The sequence below is a fragment of the Mus caroli genome, chromosome 12, assembly GCF_900094665.2.
Source record: "Mus caroli chromosome 12, CAROLI_EIJ_v1.1, whole genome shotgun sequence".
Lineage (NCBI taxonomy): Eukaryota > Metazoa > Chordata > Mammalia > Rodentia > Muridae > Mus > Mus caroli.
The window spans coordinates 382,394-392,899 of NC_034581.1; the positions used below are offsets into that span (position 1 = coordinate 382,394).

The window sequence follows — 10,506 nt, forward strand, 5'->3', positions numbered from 1 at the left end:
TTCGCAAGGCTGCTCTTCTTCCTAAGTTATGCATTCTTGGGGACCAGGGGCCGTGACCCGGATCGTGTCCACGGGGCACCAGACGCGGAGTCAGGGCTCAGCGAGCCTGCTGAGGCAATGTGGAAAGTCACTCGGGGGAGGACCCGCGCTCGAGGCAATGATTCACCGGGTGTTTCTTCGCATTCCTTACGGTGCAGTCACGTCGGCGCAGCACGCAGCCGCCCGGCAGCTACCTGTGGAGTGGAAGGGCACCTCCACCTCCGCGGCCGGCGCACAGCAGAGGCCCGGAGGGGGCGCGCGAACCCGCGGGAGGGCACTCGGCCGCCTCCCCGCCCCCTCTCGCGGCGGAAGCCCCGCCCCTCCGCGCGCCCGCCCTCCGCGCGCACCCGCCCTCGCCCTCGCGCCCTCGCGCCCTCGCGCCGGGGGCGGGCTCGCTGCGCGTGCCGGGCGGGGAAACGGCGCGAGCCGGCGCCGTTCCGTTCGCCGCGGGGGCGGCTCCGGGGCCTGAGTGGGCGCCGCCGCTTCAGTCGCTGCCGCTGCTTCAGCCGCCTCAGCCGAGGGGGCCGGGTCGGAGAAGGCTGCGGCCGCCGGAGAGCCACGCGACGGCCCCTCAGCTCCGGCCGGGAAGCGAGCCAGGTGGGGAGTCCGCCGGGGCTGGAGGAGCGAGGAGGAGGGCTGCGGGGTGGCGGAGTGCGCGGCCCTGGAGCGGCGACCCTTGGAAGACAGCACGCCGGGCTGGGGAGGGCTCTCCGGTCACCCGCACGCGCGGGGGCCCGCGGAGCGCAGAGCCAAGCTGCGCGCGCTGCTGATGCATCCTGAGCCGGGCTGGCGGGGAGGAGGCTCCGCGTTAGGTGCTGAAGGGGGCGAAGGCGGCAGGTCCTGGCAGAGGGCAGGTGAGGTAGGCAGGCCCTGGCAGAGGGAAGGGAATTCATTCCAGATCACCTCTCAGTGTCCCCCGAGGCTCCCGGTAGACGAACCTGTCCACCCAGGTCACCCCTGTTGGGCACAGTGTCCCGAGAAGAGGGAGGATGCAGCTGACGAATGCTTGCTGTTAAATTCCTGTGCCAGGCCTTAGGGAATCAGGGAGACCTTCCAGCATTCTCTGCAAGCGTTTATTGATTAGCTACGGAGCAGGAGAGAACCGCGGTCAGCGCCTGGGTCACGACTTTATCACTCTCAGCCATCATTTGCTGTTGAAGTGCTGACAGTTCGGCTGTGAAAGTATGCACACAAAATGTAAAGTGCTCTATTTCATGTTTCCTGTTCTGTTCACTTCAGGTCCCTTTAGGATTTTCCCAGCCCTGGGAAACTGGAGCTTGGTTTGTGGAGAAAGTAAGATAGCTGAGGAAAGCTGGTGGGAGCTATTGAGAAGAGATGTGAAGGATCTTACTGACATTTAAAAGAGGCAGGTGGGGAGGGGGAGAAGAAATCTGGAAGAAGAATCTTGCCTTCCCAGCTAGAATTAAGCTCCGTACCTGTTTTCTGTTCAGTCCTCGGGATGTGGCCTGGATCCCAGCAGCCCTAGAGTGGATGCCCACTGCAGAATGGATGGAGGAAGCAGGGGGTTGAGTGTCAGTCTCTGTAGAGTTAGGGATGATCGCTTGACTTCCTTTGGTCCTCGGATTCTCTTTTTGCCTCTTCAGGTAACCCAGGGTTTTCGGCGCTGGTAGGTTAAAACAGTGGCTTAGGTGGCAGACTCCGGTGGCCTGTGGCCACTCTTCTTCATCCACGTGGTTCTTGCATGTTGTGCACCAGGAGCTTAATCTCTGGGTGGTGTTCCGGTCTTTCTCTCTGGCTTTTTTCTGGTCGTTTGAGGAGGATGGGAGGGTGCTTTTGCTTAGAGAACACTTTATAATTTCTGTCCTGCCTCTCGGATCTTGGTTCTGAAGGGAGAGAATGCTTCTGTCTCTTCAGTTCTGTAAGGGCTGGACTTCTGTCCTCCACCTTGCTTGGACTCTCCAGTCCCAGGCTGCTGCTTCCTTTCCCTCGCTTGCAGTGCCTGTTGGATTACTTTGCTTGCCAAAGTAAAACTTGACCTTTTATGTGTTCTCTGAGGACTTTTATCAGACGTAAGTGGAACTACCTCTGAAGGGGTTGTGCAGTCAAGGTGGTGCTGGCAGAGTCTTTATGTTCGCTGAATTTTGCCCAGGAGACAGAATTTCTACTTAAAGTATTAGCGTGCACAGGATTTCCGTTTATCATTTATTTCATGTCTTGGATGTTAACATAACTGACCTTTAGTCTCCTCATATCAAAAATGAGAGCAATATTAATCCAGATTTGTCATTGCATGTATAATAAGCCTTCATTTATTTTATTTTAATTAGTATTTTAATTACTCTGCACTTCAGAGTATAATCATTAAGTTTCGATTAGGTTTTGTTTTAGGGTGCTTATGTGGCTCTGCAAATTTGGGTGCCTTGTTTCAGGCACTTCTAACATTTTATTTAGATATTTAATTTACATTTATTTGAAAATAAACCCTCTGTCCCTGTTTTTTTGAAATAGGCTCTTGCTGAGTAGCTCCAGCTGGCTTGGTACTCAATATACTGTAGCCCAGGTTGTAAGCTGGCTTTGAACTTGTGGCTATCCTTCTATTAGTCCCTCCTGTGAACCACAAACCTTTTCTTTCTTCTTTTGTCTTTTTCCTTTTTTTTTTAATAGGGTCTCTCTGTGCCATTCTGACTGATTTTGAACTTGTCTATCCTCCTGTCTATGTGTCCTGGAATTACAGGTGTGCTCTACTGTGCCTTCTTGATGTGTAGTTTACATGGGATAAGATGGGTAGATTTTACATACTGAGTTGGGTGTTTTATAAAAAGGCACCTATTGCTGGGTGTGGTGGCACATGTCTTTAGACCTCAGCCCCTAGGAGGCAGAAGCAAGTTCATTACTTCACAGCGCCACCACCACTGCCTGGCTCTGAATTTTTTTTTTTAAGATTTATTTATTTATTATATGTAAGTACACTGTAGCTGTCTTCAGACACACCAGAAGAGGGAGTCAGATCTCATTAAGGATGGTTGTGAGCCACCATGTGGTTGCTGGGATTTGAACTCTGGACCTTCGGAAGAGCAGTCGGGTGCTCTTACCCACTGAGCCATCTCACCAGCCCGAATGTTTTTTTAATGGAAACCAGTAAATGCTTTCAGATTTGTTACAAGAAGATATCTAGGGCAGTGGTGGCACACGCCTTTAATTAATTCCAGCACTAGGGAGGCAGAGGCAGGTGAATTTCTGCGTTTGGGGCCAGTCTGATGTATAGAATGAGTTCCAGGACAGCCAGAGCTACACGGAAAAACCCTGTCTCAAAAGACAAAAAAAAAAAAAAAGTTTATTTTCTCTGGCACTCCTTTTAATCTGAAAGAGAAAAGAATAAGAATTGGAGGGCTGGAGAGATGGCTCAGTGGTTAAGAGCGCTGACTGCTCTTCTGAAGGCCCTGAGTTCAAATCCCAGCAACCACATGGTGGCTTACAACCATCCATAAAATGACATCTGATGCCTTCTGGTGTGTCTGAAGACAGCTACAGTGTATTTACATAAAATAATAAATCTTTAAAAAAAAAGAATAAGAATTGGGGAAGGGTATTTGAGGATTTTCCTGACATGAGCAAGGGAGTTTGTTTTTTTTTTTAATTAAAGGTGTAATTGACTGTATTAGTCACAGAAGTCTGATTGATTTTGCAGGAGACTGTGTATTTGCACATGGCTTTCCAGAGTGCTTTGTGTGCCCGTGTCTCTGCTTGTGTGTGCTAGTGCATGTGGAGGCGAGAGGACAACCTGAGATGTTGTTCCTGGGGCACCACACACCTTGGTTTCTGAGCTAGCTTCTCTTACTGGCTTCAGGCTGGCAGATTTGGCTGGTCTGCCTGGCTTGAGAGCACTGAAGAACTACCTGTCTCTGCCTTCTCAGGGCTGAGAGTATAACAGCTTGTCACCAAGCCTGGGTTATTAATTTACTTATCTCTTTGCTTATGTATATGTGGTGTGTATGTTTATATGTGGAAGCCAGAGACCGATGTGTAGTGTCTTCCTTGAGTTCTTCTCTGCCTTACTGCAACCAGGTCTCTCACCTGAATCCAGAGTTTGCTGATTTAGCTAACCTATAAGGGCCATTTCAAATTAATGTGGGTTCTGGGAATCCAAATCCCAATTCTCACACTGTACGACCACTGCTTTACCCTACTGAACTTCCCCATCCAGCCCCGAGCATTTTTAAAAAACATGGGTTGTGAATTCAGATCTTGGTGTCTGCAAGGCAAGTGCTGAGTCAGCTTCCTAGCCCATACCTGAATGCTTTGATGTGACTGATAAACCAATTCCAAGGAAAGGAAGGCTCTTTTCACACTTACTGCGGTACTCAGATGCGCTGTCTCTCTCTCTGCTTTAGTCTGTGTGCTGTGGTAGTTACTCAGCCTCTGCCTGCAGACCATGTCCAGCTCTGTAGCACAGTGCTTTCCTAGGAGAGAACAGACAGGAGGATTCTTGCTGTCCTCTCCCCCACATCTCATCGAGGGCACCACTGTTTTGGGAATTTCCTTACTTTTTCATTTATTCCTGCTTTGCAGAGGTGGAGAGGGAGGGCTTACAGCCACATCATTGACTACCAAAAGTAATTGCTTCATAATCTTAGGTCTTAATCTCCCCAGCTAGTTATAACACCCACAGTCCTGACTTGCTCCTAAGGCCTGTCTTGCACAGGCCTGACTTCTTCTTCTAGGTTTTTTTGTTTGTTTGTTTGTTTTATCTTTTGAGATGGGGAGGGTCTTGCTGTATTGCTAGGCTGACCTTGAACTCAGCATCCTTTTGTTTCAGTCTCCTGAGAGCTGGGATTCCAGGCAAAGCCACACCAGGCTGTTTTAAGAGCTGTCACTTCTTCAAAAGTTGGGAAGTGACAGGCATAGGAAAAGGTGCTGTAGACAGGGTAAGGAGCAAATTAGACAGTTATGTTTTATTAATAAGTAACCCATCCGTTGACACTTCATCTGTGTATCTGATGACAGGACTTGCTTGGCATGTGTTAGGTAGGAGATGGGAGCTGATGGTGGCAACACCTAAGCCTACGTAGGTGATTCTCCTTTTTTGTCTGCTTATACTGTGTAGCTATACTGAAGCTCACCTCTGTCAGGCTCAGTGGGCTGTCAGATTTGAAGGAAATGAACCTTGCTAAATAGATGACTGGTTTAACAGAATTCCTGCAGAGAAATTGCAGAGTGGATTTTTAGTGAAGTCACAATGCAAGCATACTTGCAGAACAAGGAGAAACAGAGCGGACACTGCTTCTGTTCCCCGGATGAGCGTATCAGTCAACTGCAAAGTATAAAAACAGTGATCTGATTAGATTCATGTAGAATCAGCCAAAAGCAGCTAAACATGCCTGTATAATGGTTATGCTGAGTATATCATGCCTTAAGGTGATATTATGGTGATGTAACAATATCATAGACTAACAGTATTGTTTATGCATTTTATTTTATTTTTTTGAGACGGGGTTTTCTGTGTATCTCTGGATGTCCTAGACTCGGCTAGCCTCAAACTCACAGAGCTCCACCTGCCTTTGCCTCCCTGGAATTAAAGGCACAAGTCACCACCTCCTGACTTCCATATGAACTTTCAGTGTGCTCTCTTGCTACTTCTGTTTTCCATGAATATGTTGCTTTAAGTACCGCAGCTCCAAAAGCTGGGCATGGTGTTCCTTACCTGTAATACTAGTGCTTGAGAGACGAAACTGGGAAGACTGCCTTGAGTTTGAGACCAGCTTGCGGTACATCTAGAGTTCCACATGTGCTACAGAATGAGAATTCTATCTCAAAAACAAAAACAGAAAACCTACCAATCATATAAAAAAAGTATTAGTGTGTATTTTCTTTAATACAATAAATAGCCTTTGACTTTAGACTAATGCCTGATTTTTAGTAATACTTTATACCATATTTTATTTTCTGTATTTTATTTCTATTTTTTTTTTTTTGGTTTTTCGAGACAGGGTTTCTTTGTATAGCCCTGGATGTCCTGGAACTCACTTTGTAGACCAGACTGACCTTGAACTCAGAAATCCGCCTGCCTCTGCCTCCCAAGTGCTGGGATTAAAGGCATGTGCCACCATGCCCAGATTATTTCTACTTTTAATTTGAAGCTTTTAGTTTAATAGCCATTTCTTAGTCTTTTTCTGTTGTATAAAATCTACAGGTTTAATCACTTGAGAACATAAATTTTATTCATTTTGGTAGTCAGCCTATAATTTAGTTGTAAAAGATTTAGAAAATTTTATGTGTCCAAATTTGTTTGGTTTTTGTTTTTGAGGTAGGGTTTCACAGTGTAGCCAGGGTTCAACTGGTAATTGTTATGTAGATCAGGTTGGCCTTTAACAAACAGAGATTCTTTTGCCTTTGCCTTGGGAGTGCTGAGATAAAAGGCAAATGGTGTTATGCTTGGCATGTGTTGGTATTTGGCTTGTGTGTGTATATGCAGCACATGTGTGCCTGCTGTCTGCAGAGGTTAGAAGAGAGGTTGGATTTCTACAAACTGGAGTTTAAGATAGTTCTGAACCTCCATGTGAGTGCTGGGTATTGAACTTGGGTTCTCTGCAAAAGTAACAGGTTTCTAAATCACTGAGCTATCCTTCTAGTCTGTCTATCTATCATCTATCTATTATCTATCTACCTATCATCTATCTGTCTGTCTATCTATCTTATCTATCTATCTATTATCTATCTACCTATCATCTATCTGTCTGTCTGTCTATCTATCTGTCTGTCTTTTCGGGGCTCAGTTTCTCTGTGTAGCCCTGACTCTTCTGCTGACCAGCCTTGCCGTGCACTCAACCCCTCCCTCACAAGTGCTGGGATAAAATATGTACCACTGTGCCCGGATGTTTGTGATATTTTATAACTAAGCATGCAGAATTGAAGGCACACTAAACTGAAAAGCATTTTTGGTAGGGGAACAAGGGGCAGAGTCTCTGGTAAACCGAGCTAGCCTCAAACTCTGTGTAGATGAACCTGGCCTTGAACTCCAGATCCTCCTGCCTCTACCTCCCAGTGCTGGCATTGTGGGCGTGTGCTATTATACCTATCCCTCCCCACCCCCACCCCCACCCCCCCCCACACACAGGGTTTCAGTGCCCTGGCTGTCCTGGAACTCACTTTATAGACCAGGCTGGCCTCGAACTCAGAAATCCACCTGCCTCTGCCTCTCGAGTGCTGGTATACCTGGTTTTTATTGAAAACAATTTCAGTATGATTTAAATCTTGTGATAATCTAGTACCTTAACATTTCATTACTCACTGATAAATTTTTAGAGTTTTCTTACTTTAGGAAAGAAAGACAAAATTTAGCATTACAAATAGGTTACTCTCCCTGTGTGCTTCATCCACTTGGTCAGACACTGGCAGTGTTGCTCTGCCTGCACCTGTCTTTCTCTAGGTCTTGAATTTGGGGTATTGCAGTATGTGATACTTTGTTTGTATTTTCACTTGTATTTAAGTTTCCTTAAATAATCGCTCCATTCTTTTTACTGGTGAACAGCATTGCACTTTAGGAAGAACTATAGTTGATTTACACAGGCACCTGTTGAAGGGCATCTTTGTTCTTCCAGTGTTTGCAATAAAAAATAAAGCCAGTTGGGGCTGGTTGTGGTGGAGCACATCTTTAATCCCAGTGCTCCCAGCATCAGGGGGGCAGAGTGGGTATCTATGATTTTGTATTAAAAAAAAAAAAAGACTAAAACTAGTCAGGGATAGTGGGACACACTGGTAATCCCAGCACTTGGGAAGTCCAGTCAGGAAGATCAGGCATTCAAGGCCAGCCTTGACCTCATAGTAAACAGTGAATTTGAGGCTAGCCTGAGCTACATATCAAGACTTTATCTAAAACAAAACAAAACCATTTGGATGGAGGTTTTGTGAGACATAAAATCTGAATTCACATTGGGTCAATAATGCAGTGTGACTTCTGGGTCATATGGTAAGAAACTGCCTCATGCCTTCTGGTGCAGCCAGAAGTATAGTGTCCAGTAATAGGAGTTTCTTTTGTTTGCCATTCTTGTTAACATTTGCTATTGTCAGTTTTTTCAATTTTAGCCCTTTTAATAGACACATCATAGCATCTCTTTTTTTGTTTTAACTTCTTATTTTGAAGTTACTGGACATATTTTCTTTTTAAAATTTATTTATTTATTATATGTAAGTACACTGTAGCTGTCTTCAGACACCCCAGAAGAGGGCATCAGGTCTCATTACGGATGGTTGTGAGCCACCATGTGGTTTCTGGGATTTGAACTCAGGACCTTTGGAAGAGCAGTCAGTGCTCTTAACCACTGAGCCATCTCTCCAGCCCCCTGGACATATTTTCACATTATTACTTACTCTACCTTCTTTGGCCGTTTAAAAACATTTATTTATTGTGGTTATGTGTGTGGGTGGAGGTCAAAGGGCAGCCTGCAGGAGTTGCCTTTTTTCTTCCAACATGTGGGTTCCGGGGCTCCAGCTCAGGTTGTCAGGTTTGGTGATCCACATGCACCTTTACCCACTGAACTGGTCTGCTGGCCCACTGATGTTTTTTTTTTTTATAATTTATTTTTTTATTAGGTATTTCCTCGTTTACATTTTCAATGCTATCCCAAAAGTCCCCCATACCCACCCTCCCATTTTGTTGTTGTTGTTGTTGTTGTTTGTTTGTTTGTTTTTCGAGACAGGGTTTCTCTATGTAGCCTCGGCTGTCCTGGAACTTACTCTGTAGACCAGGCTGGCCTTGAACTCAGAAATCCGCCTGCCCCTCACTGATGATTTTTTAATTGGATTGTTTTTTGTTTGTTTTGCTTTGGGTTTTGTTGTTGTTGAATTTTAAGCTTTATTTCTAAAATTTGTGTGTGCTTTGAGAAAGTATTTATTCACAGGTATGTGCGAGGGTGACCTGTGCCCTAGTTGGTGATATGGCCACCTGTGCCCTGGTTACATGATGCCAGAGGACAACCCCTGGCCAGTTCGCTCTTACTTTTCTCTATTCTGGGGATCAGTCTGAGCTCACCAGAGCTTTTACTCGCTGAGCCATCTGGCTGGCCTTAAAATATTTTTATTTTATTCTGCTTGTTTTCACCTTTTTATAATTTTGCACAGTAGTTAGTTTTGATAAAATTCAACTTAGAAAATTTTTTATCTTTTGAGTTGTTGTTCTGGTGTTCTGTGTAAAAACTTGTTTCCTCAGTTTGGCTTTGGGCCAAGAATATTAAACAGACTCATCTAGAAACTCAGAGTTTCAGCTTTAAGATTTAAGATACTTTACTTGTGTCTCACACCTCATCTTTTACACTTTGTAGGCTGTGCCTGTGTTGTTAGGTCTTCAATTTGAGTGGAAAGAAGCCCCTGCCTGAAGGGTGACTGGATGCCCTGAAGAGCGACAGGTTTATGTGGATGTAGCCAATGGGCATGCTTGGTGTGTCTGCAGGGTGAACTATAGGAAAGAGAGGGTGGGGAGTTCTGAGATCAGGAGGCCGTAGATTCGTTTTTGTTCATTTATCTAGATAAAGGTTTTGTCGGTAGAAATGGGAAAAGGGTGGGGGTGGGGTTGGATAAGAGAGTGATTGGGAGGAAGGAAATGACAGGGTTTGAAGTTAGAATCAGCTTGTGACAAGGAGGATAGAGAGATATTGGGTATCTTTAGATGATGTTGCTAAGAAAAGGCAGACTTCCAGGAGTTCAGTGGGAGGGAGTAGAGAGGTTCATTGATGTTCAAAGTCCTGTCTCAGTGGCAGGGCTGTAGGGTCAGCTGTGGTGGCAGTAGGTCCTTGTTGACTGTAGAGCTGTTGAAAGCCTAAGTACAGAGTTGCAGATAATAGTACCCATCAAGCACTGGCCCCGGGGACGTAATTGACACACTGGGTTTATGTGCCTCGTCAGTTTGGACTAGAGGTGATCTGAGTCATACGCTTGGTTGAATAAACAGGTATCTGAGTTTCTGTAGGAGCTGATTCTAAGCAAGGATGTGAATGCCAGCATTTTGTTTAGGAGGTGATCCCAGGAAAAACTCGGACAGAAAGGAGTGAGTTAAATAAGGGGCCGAGTAGCTGTAGCTTGTTCTCACTGACGGCCCCTAGGAGACAGCGTGAGACAGGTATCCCAGAGTGGGTGAGGCCCCCGTGGCCCTTCTGTACTGTCCCCGAAAGCCGTAGGTAAGGGTGTTTCCAGGCGGTAGATTTATAGTTTCAGGCCTGCCCCGAAGGAAGGAAGACTCCAGAGCTTGGGAGGTGGGGTGGGCGAGAAGCAGCTGCTGCCAGCCTGGGGTGCAAGGACTTGTTAAAGTGTAAGTGGTGTAGGGGATGAGGGAATGCTTTTGACATTCCTTCATACCTTCTCGAGGTCCCAGCATCTCCCACTCATTTTCTGTAGAACATCACTGAAGCACTATGTTTCAGGCCTGCAGGAGTCATTCCACAGCACAGCAGGATTGGCTCCCGGTGTTCTTGAGCCAGGGCCCCATATCAACATTCTTTCTTTTTTTTTTTTTTT

General features: G+C 46.0%; 1 protein-coding gene across 11 annotated transcripts in view; it reads left to right on the forward strand.

Annotated features, from left to right (window-relative positions):
* Positions 1–438: 438 nt before the first annotated feature.
* The window catches only part of Dtnb (dystrobrevin beta), a 193,562-nt gene continuing 183,494 nt past the window's right edge, over positions 439–10,506 (forward strand). For all 11 annotated transcript variants that reach the window (XM_021178988.2, XM_021178987.2, XM_029484418.1 and 8 more), the window contains exon 1: positions 439–636. The gene's annotated coding sequence lies outside the window, so the exon portion shown is untranslated. The remainder of the gene's footprint in view (positions 637–10,506) is intronic.